At 42.9% G+C, this 17,068-nt stretch overlaps 1 protein-coding gene across 4 annotated transcripts in view; it reads right to left on the bottom strand.

Moving 5' to 3' along the window:
- The window catches only part of LOC133476940 (neural cell adhesion molecule 2-like), a 182,058-nt gene that overhangs the window by 83,528 nt on the left and 81,462 nt on the right, over window positions 1–17,068 (bottom strand). The window lies entirely within an intron of this gene.

The following is a 17,068-nucleotide window of genomic DNA, read 5'->3' on the forward strand; positions in this document are numbered from 1 at the left end:
GCTAATTTGTCATTTATGAATACAATCAGTGGCTCAGCATCTTCTGGTCATGCAAAAATACAAATAAATCCACACGTAAACAGTGGCCCTTTACATATAGACTCAAGCAGAACGTATAATTCCTCATCATTTTTTTGGGTCAAAGTGACTGTGAAATACGGTGTCCCTAAACATTGTACATAAACGAATGCAGTACATGAATTGCATATTGCAGAAGATGCAAAAGAATAACATGCACATGCGCCAGCCCATTTCAAAACATCAACAAGTAATTACTACTCCTGATCTAGAATGAATTCATTTCCACGCAGGAGCAAAACCCAAAACAGCGACTATTTGTATTTGTTGTCGATATTGATTGCTTTGAGAGTTCTGATGCCTTCTTACCTCCAATCGAGAGTGCAGCCAACCTTCTCGGAATTTGATCCTGCACAACAGTACAGTGATCCCTGGTTTATCATGAGGGTTGGGTTCCGGACCACCCCGCAATAAGTGAATGTTTTTTTGTTTTTTTTGTTTCGTTTTTTTTACAGATTTTTAAACTATCGGTATATGAATCCCCCCAGTCCCACACTTATTATTATCACAAATTATACAAGGATGAAATACATTTCAAATCTAAACGAGTACCTGGTCCTCAGTGAGACATTGTGTTAACTTGTGTAAGGGCTAATTATCTATGTTACTCCTTTAGAGCCTGTGAGGTAGAGCACATTTATTTGAGTGGTCAAAATGCAGAGGAAAATATTACCCTTCTGGAAAGCTACAAGCATAACACTGGTTGTTAAGATAGACGATGACGATAGCGGCGACGTTATCCAATCTCCTGATCACGACGCCACCGCTGTGATATTTTTATTTGACGTGTCAGCATCGTCTCAGCCTAACGGCCCGCACCTCCGGCGGAAAAAAACAATAAACAAACCAGAATGTTTTCAGCCTTCAGGCAATCACTGGCGTTGACAGATGAGGATTAAGATATGATCTCTTTGACTGACACTGGACGCTCTGTGATGACACCTGATGATTTTGACACCTGACACACAGTCAGCCGTTTTCTTTGGCAGGTTTGCTTTCGCTGCTTCCACCAAGCATGGGAAGTGAAATTGTCCGCAATTTGTTTGTTTGCAGCCCAGTTGAATTCCCGCAGACCAAGAAAAATTCACGGAATAGACTATAAAACGGCAGACATTCCAAATTTGCCTGCGGTATAGATTTGGACCAACCAATCAAGGTAGCGCTTTTTGATGACATCATTTTATCTGCCGCTGTATGAAAAGGGCTACAAGCCTGTCTGATCATGGAGCTGAAAGCTGTTTTGTGATATTTTTTTTCACCAGTTCCGAGCTAATAGGCTACACTTCTGACGAGTAACGTTCTCATGAAACAAAGAGGAGAAGATGGAGAAGCTACGTTGACCACTCTAGCTAAGGTGAAATAAATAGTACCGAAAGACCTGAAAAGATGTGCTTACGTAGGGGCTACGGTACACTTAACAGAACTATGGCTGGAAGCGTGTTACAACGGAGAGTCATCAACTACCAACAGCAAATTAGCAGGTTAATTAATGAGTGTCTCGAGAGAAAAGAAGAAAACGGCTACACAGCAAGCACAGCACACATGGCCGAAAACCGCAAATGAATCAGTATATTACCGCAAACATCAGCCAGGAGGAGAAGCCTATGAGGTCAAAAGTATATTAACATATAGCATATTAAATACTTATAAAATGCACAAATGAACACAGACAACATTTTGTTTGTGATCATTTGCACCACAGAGTGCTGCCCTTTTAATTTTTACATTTAAGCTCTGTACAATAAGTTATGTGTTTTTGTTTTTTACAAACTTCCAATCCCAATGAAGTTGGAACATCCATGCATCCATCCATCCATTCATTTTCTTTTACCGCTTACCCTCACGAGGGTCGCGGGCTGCTGGAGCCCCTCCCATCTATCTTCGGGCGAGAGGCGTGGTACACCCCAAACTGGTCGCCAGCCAATCGCGGGGGCGGGATTTGAACCCCGGTCCCCAGAACTGTGAGGCAGATGTGCTAACCAGTCGTCCACCGTGCCGGCAAATTGGAACATGTAAAATGTAAATAAAAACAAACAACAAAACAAAAAACAACTAATCTTCAATATAATACACTACAAAGACAAGCTATTTAATGTTAAAATGGATGAACTTTATAGTTTTTTTCCCCCAAAATATTCTCTCATTTTGTATTTGATGCCTGCAACACGTTCCAAAAAAGCTGGAACAGGGGCAATAAAAGACTGGGAAAGTTGAAGAATGTTCAAAAGAAGACTTTTTGGAACATTCCACAGGTGAACAAGTGAATTGGAAACAGGTGAGTGTCATGATTGGGTATAAAACGAAAGGCTCAGATGATTACAAGCAAGGATGGGGCGAGGTTCACCAATTTCTCAGCAACTGCATGAGCAAATAATATAACAGTTTAGGAACAACGTTTCTCAACGTACAATTGCAAGGAATTCTGGGATTTCATCATCTACGTTCCATAATATCATCAAAAGATTCAGAGAATCTGGCAAAATCGCTGCACGTAAGCGGCAAGGCTGAAAACCAACATCGAATGCCCGTAACCTCCGACCCCTCAGGTGGCACTGCGTTAAAAACCGGCATCATTGTCTAAAGGATATTGCCTACATGCGGGCTCAGGAACACTTAAGAATACCATTGTCAGTTTACACACTTGGTCGCTACATCTACTTAAAACTTTACCATGCAAAGCCGAAGCCATAAATGAACAAAGGCCAGAGACCTCGCCGGCTGGCTTCTCTGGGCCCAAGCTCATCTGAGACGGACTGCAGACGCAAAGCGGAAAAGTGTGCTGCAGTCTGAGAGTCAAAGAGGAAACGGACCAGCGCAAAGTTGAAAAGAAGCCAGCATCTGCGATGGTGTGGGGATGTGTACGTGCCCATGGCATGGGTAACGTGTACATCTGTGAAGGTTACAGGTACAGGTTTTGGAGGCACATATGCTGCCATCCAAGCAAGGTCTTCTTCAGGGACGTCCCTGCTTATTTCAGAAAGACAATGCCAAGCCACATTCTGCATGTGTTACAACAGCGTGGCTTGCTAGTAAAAAAGTGTGAGTACTAGTACCTGTCTCACATTGAAAATGTCTGCGGGCGCATTATCAAGCACAAAATACCACAACGGAGAAAAACCCGGACTTCTGAGCAACTTAAGTTGTACATCAAGCAAGAATGGGAAAGAATTCCACCTACAAAGCTTCAACAATTAGTGTTGCTTCAAGGAAAGGTGACGGTGGTAAACATGACCCTGGCCCAGCTTTAACAACAATGTGTAGAGGCATCAAATTCAAAATGGTTGAATAGTTGCAAAAAAATCAGTTTGAACATTAAATAGCTTGTCTTTGTAATGTACTCAATTGAATAGAGATCGAAAAGGATTTGCAAATCATTTTATTCTGTTTTTATTTCTGTTTTACACAACATCCCAACTTCATTGGAATTGTAGCTTTGCTTAGTTTTGCTAAGGGACTATATTACTCAATCAAAAATACTTCTATTATAACTTTTATACTTCAGTTTATATCACGATATATATCGTTGCAGTCAAGGGATTCAATTTATACTAGCCGACAAGAAACCACAGAATTTGTGTGAGAACGTCAATAAATGTGCGGATACTTTTTGTGGTCATAATCCACCTGCATCAAAGCGCATGGCAGTTGTGACCTACCAGTTCCACTGACTCAACTTGCACCTCTCAAAAGGAGAAATATCCGGTGGAAAGTCTCAGCCCAGATCAGGGGACATTCTTGTACTATAGAACACCATCAGGTACTTTCATACCTGGGTGAATAATGCATAACATTTAATGACTAAAATCAGGGAAATGCAAGAGGTGGGTATTTCTGAAGGTGTATAATTTGTGGCTGAGCCTGAATTTTATTTTTTCTCTATTGAGTCGGCAATTCTAATTTCCTCCACCAACGAGGTTACAACATGTACATTTTCTCTTTGTTTATTACTTACCAAAGCAAAGGAAATAAAAACATTACATTTTGGTAGGTTCCATCTTAAGGATATTTGACTGATGATACTGACATTAATTGAATTTGTATATTGGATTTTTCTAACATTTGTTAATGGATTTTTACATAAGACTATTCGTGGAAAATAAATGGACCAGCCACAGTATTATGACCATTTGCATTATAGAATGATATTGAATCAATTTTTCCCTTTTTCATGAAATAGTATCATCCATCCATTTTTTTACACCGCTTACCCTCACGAGGGTCGCGGGCTGCTGGAGCCCCTCCCATCTATCTTCGGGCGAGAGGCGGGGTACGCCCCGAACTGGTCGCCAGCCAATCGCAGGCCACATAGAATCAAACAACCATCCGCACTCACATTCACACCTACGAGTCTTCAATCAACCTAGCATGCATGTTTTGGGGATGTGGGAAGATACTGGAGCACCCGGAGAAAATCCACACAGGCACGGGGAGAACATCCAAACTCCACAAAGGCGGGGCCGGATTTTAACCTGAGACCTCAGAACTGTGAGGCAGAGGTTTTAACCAGTCACATTGAAGGAATGCCTCTCTGACAGTGTGAAAACTCAACTCATTTAAAAAAAAAAAAAAGATTTAATGTTATTTTTTTAGAACCAGTTCCCAAACTTAGGATTGATAGGAATCGTTTGTTTGCTTGCCTGAAGATTGATTGATACAGCTTAGAAAAAAACAAACAAAACAAAAACAACAGCACTGTGAGCGGGGCCCAGCCACTGGCTCATTCTCAGCCCTGATGTGGCTCCCGTCACGGCCAGAATGATGGAAGAGAAAAATTTTTCTACGTGTTCCCCGTCACGTAAATTTTGTATTGTTTGACCTTGCCGTAGGTCTGCGCTCTACGGAGCACCTCTCGTTTCAGTTTCAAATAGGGAGAACCTTGAACCATCTTCTGAGGTGGCATGAAGCAAAGTCTTGGAGGACTGTAAAGAGTTTGAACACCACCTGCTCCACGATCAACCAACCAGCTGCAACTATAGATCAAAATCTCAATATCTGAAACATTTGTTTTTCACTTGAGAAGCCCAAAAGAGAGAAACAAAGATTTAAAAATTCCAACTATCCTGTCATCTTGTGCATTGGCAAAGAACATCAGTCAGTCTTTCTCATCTTAATTGCTTCACTTTCTCAGTCGAGCAGCCAAGTAGTCCTATGTGGATTGGCTGATGGGTCAAGGTGTGCAAAACACTTAAAATCAGATTAGATTGGTTATTTTAGGAATGATAGAGTGAAAAACAATGCGGAGTGCTGTATTTGTGTTTGTTTGTCAGTTTCATGGAAGTTGCCGAACAGACCGGTGGTGCCATTGTGATTCTCGGTTATTTATTTGGGTTTAAAGCAAGTGCTTCCTCATCTTTGGCAAGCCAGTTTTTTTTCCCCCTCAGCTGTCTCAATCAGCCTGCCTCAACGATTGAATTGAGCCACCTTGGTTTTGATTGCTTTTGCCAAAGAATCTTGCTAGCCCCAGTCATCAAGCAGCGGCGAGTCTACACCAGCCACTTATCTGAAGAACATCACCGCCGCCTCGTCTTTCATTTTACTTTTATTAGCAGCATGAGACTCTTTGCTCAACACACTCACGCGTATCTTCCATTAATTGAAACTGCTTTATGCATGCTAGCTCGGCAACATAAATGAAAATGTCGCGATTTGTCTGACAGCAACGTGGTTAACGTCCACTCTTAAGGAAAAAAGTGCAGTGCTCATCAGTGAGAGCACCATTAGTCTAAAACTTGATAACCGTGTCCCTAACATTAAGCTGTCCTCAGGAGCAAAAATCCTTAGAGAAAAAAAAGGAAAAAAAATCTTTGACTTTGTTTAGGAGATGAGTCTCGTCTCTGGGGTAATGTGCACTTCTGATGCTCATTGAATATCAATGAAGGGGATTAGCATGGATAAAAAGCAATTGTGAGCCACCTTAAACGCGACACTTGCACAGCAGCGCTGTCGTTAACACAGCTGGCAAAAGTTGATAAGAGATATTCTTACTTCAAAGTCCTTGCATGTGAACAACTTTCTATTAAAAAAAAAAAAAAAAAAAAAAAAAAAAAAAAAAATCAGAGCCTGAGACGCAAATTGCCCAAAGACATTTGTAGCTATTTTTGGAGCTTGCGTTTTTCTGCACCATTGTTGGAAAACAAACTAGAGGGAAAATGTCGCACACTATCTAGGGAAATGCTAACCTTGGGGAATAACAGAGACGAGCTTTTAATTAAATTACCCTTAAAGTTCATTAATGAGATTGATTTCTTAAATGAAGGCCTGGGAATAGCAAGACAACAGTGATACTTGCTGAATTTAATGCAGGAACGCTGACTGCCAATATCAGAACTTTTGGGACATTTATGACAAGCTACTGTTGAATAAAAGCAGGACTTGTGCTGATCGAATTGTACGACAACTGATGCTAATTACAAAGTGAAAACAAAATCATCCATTGTGTTCCTGGTTTACAGCAGGACAGTGGAAAAAAAAAAGCGCAATTGTAGTCATTCTGCATCATAAACCTCCGCCGGAACCGATATATTTTATAGAATGATTTATTTATTTACAGCGTCTAGTAAACTTTGAGTGCAGCTTGCTTCAGCAGGACTGTGCCTGGCTGTACAAATGCGTATGAATATCAAGTCCGACTCAGACCTTCACAATATACTTTATTTTTTATTTCTTAAGGCTGCACTTCTCGCTCGCTCTCGCGCTTCATAAATACAATTTGCGAGATAATTGAAACTTGTGCACTCATTCATAGGTTACCCTCAATTATTTGCTAAATGACTCCAACGAACATTTTAAGATGGGATTTAGCGTGCTCATTTGAATATTGGACAGTCGCTTTTTTGTGATCGTGCCGTGTGCCATCTTCTCTCAGAGTCGCTTCCACAATGCAGAAGAGGAACAAAATGAGTCAGAAAATAAAGGATTAGCATAAAATTACATCCAAATAGTGCTAATTGCTTGATGAGCGTCTGGGGGTGCCAATTTCAAGCGCTCCAAATTCAGGCCACCTCTCTGCTGTAATTTGCTTCATTAGCTGCTCTCTGCTAGATTACCATCATAAAGTATAGGACAGCTACTCGTTCACGCAGTGGGAGAGATGATGGATTTTATGGGCTCAGCCCATATCGTGGTACTTCGTCTCGTTATCACCATTTGATGTGGTAATGCTAAATGTGTTTTCGTTTGCACGCCGCTTTTCTACCTTCAAGAAACCCAAAGGGCTTTAAAACTGTCTTTTCACTCACAGATGGATAACGCAACTGTTGGTTCACATATCTTGGTCAAGGATAATTCGTCATAGGGCGACAGGGGGCCTGAAGATTGAAGGGAGATGACCACGCTACCACCTAAGTCAAAGCACGTATGAAATGGCAACAATCGATATTCAATTTGGCACACGATGAGCTCGGCATGGGTGCGCTCACTCCTGAGTGTGTGTAACCAAGGCCCTTTGTTTCTATAATGCATCTCTAACAAACAAGCCTCACTTCATTTCAAAATTAAGTGTCGTCAAGTAAACGGCAATGTTTTGACGCCAAAATCCGAATACAGCACTGAATGTTTCGTAGCAGAAACACAAGAATAAACGTTAGTGGCAGACTACCTTTTGTAAACAAACATTTTTACCAATCACTTGAGTTCAGCTCATCTCGATCCCCACACTACAGTGTGAAATTGGAAATTGATACGACTTTTTGTAAATGTGAAATTAGTGTGAATGAAGGACAACAATGAAGGAGAAATTAACACAGTCACCGACAACAATGGTTGGTATCTATTTATTGTTCTGTAGTGTTTGTTTTGGCACACAATTGTTGGAAGAGGACTATTTGAGAATATGCACCTTCTGTGTTGTTGTGACTCAATTCCTGTTGCCACACAAAAGGTTAGATTCTAAATTAACCAATCAACAGGCTGCCACGGCCACTCTTGAGGTAATGGAACAATGTCATTGGTAGGAGTATCAATAATAGGCGGCAAAAAATTGGTACAGTAGCCATCAGTTATTTTGGTACAGTGGCGGTGTAGACATTGTGTTGTTATTATTAGAACTTAATGGAACCATACTGTTTGTTTGCCCCCACCCAAAAACAAAAAAACAGGCAGAGCACTTGGTGGTGCTGCATGGGTGCTTTGGCAAGCAGCAATAGGTCAGTGTAAAGTTTTTTTTTGTTTGTTTTTTGTTTTTTTAAATCAAGCGATGTCAAATTGCTGCCATCTTTGTCAGTTCACTCACTTTTGACTGTTAAACGGCTGTAGACTGTGGAGCAATGCGCACACGATTATGCAGTAACGGCACGCACGCAGCTACGTCTCACGGCTTCGTCACGGCGATATGGATCGGAATCCCGGTGATGCGCCACCCTCATCGGCTGCTATTGGCAGAGAAAGGTCACGGCAGTCCATCAGCTCCAGTTGCACACACCCGAGCGGATACGTCACATCGGCCTGCCAGCGGGCAGCCATTTTGATTGACCCATATTGGTTGGCGGTCTTCACAGTACGTGTCTGGCGGTATCTGAGCAAGGAAATGTCAGCATCTTGGACCCATGGGTTTTGTATGTTGAAGACTAATAGCCTTAGTCCCTGGATTGTTCTTGAATTCAAGAATAGACTCACTGATTTTATTCATTTGTGAGTGCTGAAGAGCATCATGAGTTGGATCCTGGTCACACAAGACAACAGTGTTGCTGGTGTTACAGCTAAGAAACTACTGCGTAACTGGATAGTGATAGTATACTGTACATACAGTACGTTCTTTTAACCTAGTTGAGAATGTGGAACGCTAACTGGCGAATTAGAGTAAACCATATTACTATACTAACAAGACAACTGGCAGGACACACACAGGCACGAATGTTTTTCTTCTTTTTTTTTTTTTACAATCATATATATTGTAATTCCACTTTTTTGTACTGTGCACTGAAAAAAGTATTTCAGTAGCTACTAACCTAGAGTGTGCAATGGAACACCAGAAGGGCCAGATGGACTCAAAAACAATTGGGCATGCCAACATTTCAGACTCATGATTCATTTTTTTTCTGTTTAAACTGTTATTTCTATTTACGCAGTTAAATTTTTTTGCAGGAGAGGAAAACTTGTGATTGCACCGCATCCATCTTTTATTTTTGTTAAAAAGACGACAAACTAGATAGAGGCCTATTTTTGTTATTTATCATTTGCGTCTACAGTGGATGCCCGCTATGCGCCGGGGACCGAGCCCGACCGTGAATAGCGAATTTCTGCAAATAATCGATGCTGTCCTGAAAATGATTAGAATTGCCTATATTTATAGTTTAAACCATAACTATACCTCAAAGTATGATTCTACAACACCTTCAAATACTTACAAACACTGGAAAACATCACTGTACCCTTAAACACAGTAAACAGCTGAGAGCTATACACAATGTAAAATACCTGTTCGTGCAGGTTTCAAATATGATGATGATGATAATGATGATGATGAGGAGGAGGAGAAATAATGACTATCGTGGTGCAGTCTGGTGTATAACAAATCAGGTATAAAGAAAACTTTGTCGCTGATTAAGCTTAGCTATATTAGCTTGACTGTTGTGATTCCATTACATGGACCTGTTATTTTTGAATACCTAGAGTATCTGATGACCAGAACCCTTCCTAGAACTGGTCGTCCAGCCAAACTGAGCAATCGGGGGAGAAGAACCTTGGTGAGAGAGGTCAAGAAGAACCCAAAGGTCACTGTGGCTGAGCTCCAGAGATTCAGTCAGGAGATGGGAGAAAGTTCTAGACAGTCAACCATCACTGCAGCCCTCCACCAGTCGGGCCTTTGTGGCAGAGTGGCCCGACGGAAGCCTCTCCTCCGTGCAAGACACATGAAAGCCCACCTGGAGTTTGCCAAAAAAAAAAAAACACCTGAAGGACTCCATGATGGTGAGAAATAAGATTCTCTGGTCTGATGAGACTTGTTGGCCTTAATTCTACATGGGATGTGTGGAGAAAACCAGGCACTGCTCATCACCTGTCCAATACAGTCCCAACAGTGAAGCATGATGGAGGCAGCATCATGCTGTGGGGGTGTTTTTCAGATGCAGGGACAGGACGACCGGTTGCAATCGAAGGAAAGATGAATGCGGCCAAGTACAGGGATATCCTGGACCAAAACCTTCTCCAGAATGCTCAGGACCTCAGACTGGGCGGAAGGTTCACCTTCAAAAAAGACAATGACCCTAAGCACACAGCTACAATACCGAAGGAGCGGTTTCAGAACAACTCCGTGACTGTTCTTGAATGGCCCAGCCAGAGTCCTGACTTAAACCCAATTGAGCATCTCTGGAGAGACCTGAAAATGGCTGCCCACCAACGTTCACCATCCAACCTGACAGAACTGGAGAGGATATGCAAGGAGGAATGGCAGAGGATCCCCAAATCCAGGTGTGAAAAACGTGTTGCAGCATTCCCAAAAAGACTCACTGCTGTATTAGCTCAAAAGGGGGCTTCTACTATATACTGAGTAAAGGGTCTGAATACTTATGGCTGTGGGATATTTTCAGTTTTTCTTTTTTTCATGTATCTGCAAAAATGTCAACAATTAAATTTTTTTGTGTCAATATGGGGTGTTGTGTGTTTTTTATATATATATATAAAATATATTTTGGATTTTTATAACAACCAGCTTTGTGTTGAAATGTTCAATATTGTTCAATAAAAAAATTTTAAAAAAAAGTTTACTTTCAAATTTGATGCGTTGGCAGGCGTTCCAGAGACCCAAAATGCATTCAAACATAAACAAGTCAATTTTCTGTATGTCCCGTTTCAATGAAGTGTTCTTATGGGCCAACAAAAACGTCAAATAATGCGTTCCACTTTAGCAGGAGGCACTGGCGCTTGTTCTGAACGCATGAAGTTCTCCAAATGCTGGGATGGGACTATTAGTTATCTCCTAAGACAAAGACAAAGAAATGAAAAAGGGACAGCTGCAGAGTTGCCGTTAACAAATGTGTACGTGTGTTGGAGGACGAGTGTGTGAAATGAACGACTATGCTTAATTAACACTAAATCCCTTTTGTCTTTGGGCTCTGACCGGGGCAATTTGTGGGTGTTCAGCTGAAAATCGGGAGAAATTACTAATATAATTAAGAAGCCTGGATGAAAATGAGTTGTGGCGTTGGGGGAGGGGGAGGGGGGACGGGAGGGGGGTCTGCTCTTATCAGCCTCATTGGAGGGAAGAGAAGCACGAGCTCGGAGGTTACTGGGGACTGGAAAAAGTGGGAGGATTGATAGTGTGATCACCCCTAAACGACGGAGACTAAAGGCCAAGTAATAAGACCTCTAATTACACGTCATTGTGCAATAAATAAAGGTGGCAACAAGGTCAATGCATATGAGTATGTATGTGTGGGAGGGGCTGAAGAACTGTAGAATTTCCCATATAGTGGATTTTCCTCCAATTATACACACACACAATGCAGGCCTGGTGATAAAAAGGAAAGATTGGGTGCGTCACACTAAATGTTGTGAGCCTTGCAGATGTCAACCACGAAAAAAGACACATCCCGCGAGTCGATTAAAAACTGGTCCGATACCTCAAAGCGCCCCGAGTTCTCAATAATGACTTCGGAAGGGATGGGAGAGAAGTCTTACGAATGCCAAGGGAAGATTGATGCCCAACTTCAAAGGCGCGTCGCATGCTTTTTATTGAGGGAAAGCGCTCGTTCATCCAGCCATCTTTGAAGTTGGATAATGAAAAGCCGGAGCATCAAGGGGGTTAGGTAAGACGACGCAAGCTGGCGTGGATGTCTGACCCGGCCACGGAGGACCCAGATGCGGCCGGCTGCTGCTGTGACTGCCAAGTTCCAAATGCAACATGTCAGCTGTGACAAAGTCAAACACGAGTGCATCTGGAGTCAAAGGTTGTTGGATATGTTCCATGCAGGTGGAAGGAAATGATGCTTAAAGGCAGCTCGTTTCATAGCAGAATCCGAATGCAACAAACATCAAATGTGCCACAATTATCCCTGAAGAGCTTTGAACACTGCAGGAAAAAAATCAAATCAAATCAGCAAAACCCCCCCACACACGCATGCATGCAAGCACACACACACACACACACACACACACACACACACCTCACACACCGCAGGTCGCTGGTGCAGATTGATCTGTGCGATCGCCCAAGATAGCGGAAAATGTCGGTGAATAAGTGTCTGGACAAGCTGTTCTTTCAGGGGCTCGCCAGGCAACAAAAGGCCCACGAATGGATCCATTTTGTCTCACTTAAGAGCAATAACTCCCACACACACCAACTTTTTTTTTTTCCCCCCCGCACATCACACCCAGATTTTAAGGGACAAACATCTCTGCACTGTCTGGTTAGCTTCTCTTCTGTTTGTATACACATAGCAGCTCAATTGTTGGTATTCTTGTGTGAAAAAAAAAAGAAGTATCAACAATTATCACTGAAAGGAAGATTTTCTCTCTTTAGAATGACTTGAGCGGCAGGAGATTACATTGCGCCACGCACAGATTTAGGACTCCCTGCGTCGGACGTAGCGAAGCAGCCCCGCAGCATAACCGAGCCTGCTCCGCGTTTCGGTGACTGTGTTCTTTGATTCATTTTGGTTCCTCTAAACTTACAACCATCCAAGCATTCTGGAGGCAAATGTGCTCCCCCCTGTCAGGAAGCTTGGTCTCAGAATATGACGACCAACACGAAGTTGCAAAAACCCAAGATTGGCAATCAACAAAACAAGAGATGATTTTGAAGAGCTCTGATCCAAATCCTATCGAACATCTGAGAAGCAAGCTAAAACATTGACTAGAGAAGACACCTTTAGCAGGTCTGCGTCACAGTCGAATGTCAGCTTGGGCCTTCCTTTGTGGCGTTGGCAGGTTCCTCTGTGCTCGGTAACAAATTACGAGCAATGTTTCCATTTCCTTCATCATTTTGTCGCCCTCTCAACACTTCAGAAAACCAATGTCAAACCAATAAATACAGTTCGGTGCTACATCCGTAAGTGCAACTTGAAACTCTACTATGCAAAGCAAAAGCCATTCATCAACAACACCCAGAAACGCCGCCGGCTTCTCTGGGCCCGAGCTCATCTAAGGTGGACTGACGCAAAGAGGAAAAGTGTTCTATGGTCCAACGAGTCCACATTTTGAATTGTGGACGTTGTGTCCTCCGGGCCAAAGAGGAAAAGAACCATCCGGACTGTTATGGACGCAAAGTTCCAAAGCCAGCACCTGTGTTGGTATGGGGCTGAGTTAGTGCCAATAGAATGGGTAACTTACACATTTGTGAAGGCACCATTAATGCTGTAAGGTACATACAGGTTTTGGAGAAACATATGATGCCATCCAAGCAACGTCTTTTTCATGGACGCCCCTGCTTATTTCAGCAGGACAATGCCAAACCACATTCTGCACGTGTTACAACAGCGTGGCTTCGTAGTAAAAGAGTGCGGGTACTCGACTGGCCTGCCTGCAATCCAGACCTGTCACCCATTGAAAATGTGTGCCGCATTATGAAGCGCAAAATATGACAACGGAGACCCCGGACTGTTGAACGGCTGAAGCTGTACATCGAGCAAGAATGGGAAATAATTCCACCTACAAAGCTTCAACAATTCGTGTCCTCAGTTCCCAAACGTTTATTGAATGTTGTTAAAAGAAAAGGTGACGTAACAGTGGTAAACATGATCCTGTCCCAGGTTTTTTGGAACGTGTTGCAGCCATAAAATTCATGAATTAAATAAAAATAAGTTTATGATTATTTGCTAAAAACAATCAAGTTGATCAGTTTAAACATTAAATATCTTGTCTTTGTAGTGTATTCAAGTTCAAGTCATGTTTTTATTGTTTTGGGGACTATGGATGGAAATGAGCCCTTTGCTAAATCTGGAACTTTTACAATTTAATCACATACTTTGCTAGGTTAACTTGCTGGCAGGACAGATACCTTTATCTTTCATGTGTGTGTGGCTTCACGATAAAATGTGTTGCCGTCTCCTGGCTCATTTTTGTCAGAGCACACACTACCGAGGCCAGAGAAACAAATGTAAAGACGGCAAATTAGTTTTTCGATCCACAACAATAGGTCAATCTTGGCCTGGGTGCAATTGTAGTGTACTTTGTAAAGGTAGACTTTTTGATTTGGAGTAGATCTCAATCAATTCCGCAGTAGTATTGAATATTGTGGCCAATGCGTGTATGTATACTAACGTACGAGCGCAGCGTTGAACGCCAGAAGAAACATTTTCATACATCGTTCGCACCATGAAGGAGCGGGCGGGGGTTGCGTTGGCCAGATTCTGTGCTCAGCGGGTATGTTTTTATTTGAGAGATGTTGCATTATTGAGTAGCACCCACAAAGCCACCCCGATTACAGCAAATGGGACATTTCCGTGCTGCAGAAACACTTAATTGACAGAAGATGCAGCCTTTTTTTATCTGACGCTGCAGAGATGTTCAAGGTGATTGTTTTCAGTGCGGTGGGAACTAGGACGTGAGCTGAAGAGGCAGACAAACAAAGAAATCACGTGATTCATTTGTGTGCAAAGTTCAACAACACGACATAACCCTCATCACTCTTGTGTCCTCATTTTTAATCTTTGGGCGCATTTGTTAGGAAGTACGAGGCCAGCACTTTTATTCTTAATAGAACGCATCAGCTCAATTATTTCTCCAGAAGGTTACGTAATTGTCAACCAAGTAACTGGAATTATACATCGCTTTCAGCAATGTCAAGTGAGACCGAACAGCATTCCAGAATATCACGCCAAATGCATCATTCTGACAGTGGAATACAATCCAGTTTTGACAGGATGCAAAATACCCGCAAAGGGGTTGATTATAGTTTCGAGCTCGGACAGCCTTCTGCTCGCCAGTCGGTCAGAAGATCGGCAAAATCCCGGCTCGGTAGCACAGGCGTCAGTCACCTGTGCACAGATGCAGATGGATTCACATGGGCCGTCATCCGGAAGCTTGTTGACACCGGTGCAGTGAGTGCCACGTTGCCATTAGCCCATGGCTTTCTTTTTCTCTCGTGTAGCCGCAACTCCCAGCTCGGCTAAGTGGCCAATTGACACCAACTCTCTTGACGGTGTTTTGAACATTTGCACGTCCATTAGCGCACGTCGCTGTCATCCACCTTGCCCACTCTGCAGGGCGGCGAGCACGACTGGCGATATAGCCAAGAGCCATTTCACACACTCCAACATAATGTACACCCAGGACACCATAAAGAACAATAATGGCAGCGGGGCACGCTTTACTCATCCAACGCGACCGAGCGAATGCCTCCAAGTGGTACAGTACGTACATTCGCGCAGCCTCATGTAAATTTCATTTGAACAACAATTAATCTGTTTGTGACACAACATGGGTGCTCCAGCGCTCACATTCTACAAGTTGTAATATCAGCAACGTGGTAACTGAACTCCTGTTGTTTTCAATAACAACAGGGTGGCCAGTGAAGCGCTCGAGTATGTCCGTGAAGGTCAGCGAAGCAACGGCAGCCAGCGTTTTAATGGATCCCCAGCACATCCCTCCAGGCAGGAGTTCACTGATCCATAAAGCGAGCTGCCGCTCGAAATGAAGCTACAGACACACACCGTTATCTTAACTTGCTTGACCCGTGAGGGAGCACGCGCTGAAATACTCGGCTGGAGTCCATCCCAGCTAACTAGGGGAGGGGCGGAGTATACTTGCATCGCTGATTGACATGAGAGAAATCACGGGGTTGAACTGCTGAACGGGCAATTTGTTTCTAAATACATTAGGCACGTTAAAAGAAAATTGCTGCAAAAGACTGACAACTCTGTAGAACTCAGTTTTCACCTTGGGGTGGTGCGGGTCGGCGTCGGGCCCCTGCGGCCAGTTGTCGCTGCGCCTCGGTGGGGCCGGCACGGGATGTGTCCCGTTCACCGGGCCGCTCTCGGTGGGCTCCTCCGCTCGACCCCGCCTCTCGATTGGATGGGGCGGGGTCCTCGGCCCCCGCGGCGCAGGCACGGCAATTACAGGTTACCGTGCATGCGAAACGGTGTCAATTCACTTGCGTGTGTCCGCAGACGCACACCCCTGGCACTTATTGGCTTGGTGTGGGGCCACTCACTTATTAGGACAAATAACGAATTGCTTGGGTATCCCCTCACTCACACTCCCCTATAGATGTTTATAATTTCCATAGCCACTCCAACCACACTTCAGTTGTACAGCCGGGTATGGTATATGATGCTTTACTTTCCTCATCTTGTTTACAGCGAGTGCTGTCTTTTGTCTTCTTTTCCTAAATTATTTAGTTACCTTTTCACTCTCTCTCCTTTTTTTTGTTCTGTCACTCCCCTTTAAAAAAAGTGTTCTGTTTGACTGAACGACCGTAATTTACAATAAATAGTCACCACAATATAAAGAAACCACAGTGGCAGCTTAAAAAGGCCACTGAGAGACAGTAAAACTGTTCCGGCATAAAACGGATAGAGCGCCTCCTTTCTGCTTGACCAAACAGCTGAACAGGACAAAAAAAAAAAAAAAAAAAAAAAGAACAAAAAATGTGTGGGCATATGAAAGTTGCCAAATGAAGTAGCACACGTTTATCAAGGTTGTAGTAGTGGTATTTGCTTGCTTGGGTTCAACGCATTCAGTGGACACTACCACGAGATTTGAGAGTGCAGAGAACGGCATCATTTGTCGTGATTTTAAAGCCTAATTTGTAAATAAATACTCTGATTGTTTTGTAATCTTTTCTAATGAGGTTTTGCTGGGTAAATTAAGGTTACATGAAATGAAATTCAAATTTGGCAGTGTTGTTAACAACACTTTTCTCTGCGGTGAGTCAAACTTCGAAGACGTATTTTCCTTTTACAGGTACTTTCACTTACTCACTCTTCCTTGACAGGCTAAAAATCGAAAGAAGACTAGAATAACAATAATCTGGTGCTTGCAAGAACAACTCAAGATGAATACAACGTGCACATTCCATAAAAGATAATCCCAAAAACTGCAGTCACACTTATAA

The sequence above is a fragment of the Phyllopteryx taeniolatus genome, chromosome 1 (assembly GCF_024500385.1).
Source record: "Phyllopteryx taeniolatus isolate TA_2022b chromosome 1, UOR_Ptae_1.2, whole genome shotgun sequence".
NCBI lineage: Eukaryota > Metazoa > Chordata > Actinopteri > Syngnathiformes > Syngnathidae > Phyllopteryx > Phyllopteryx taeniolatus.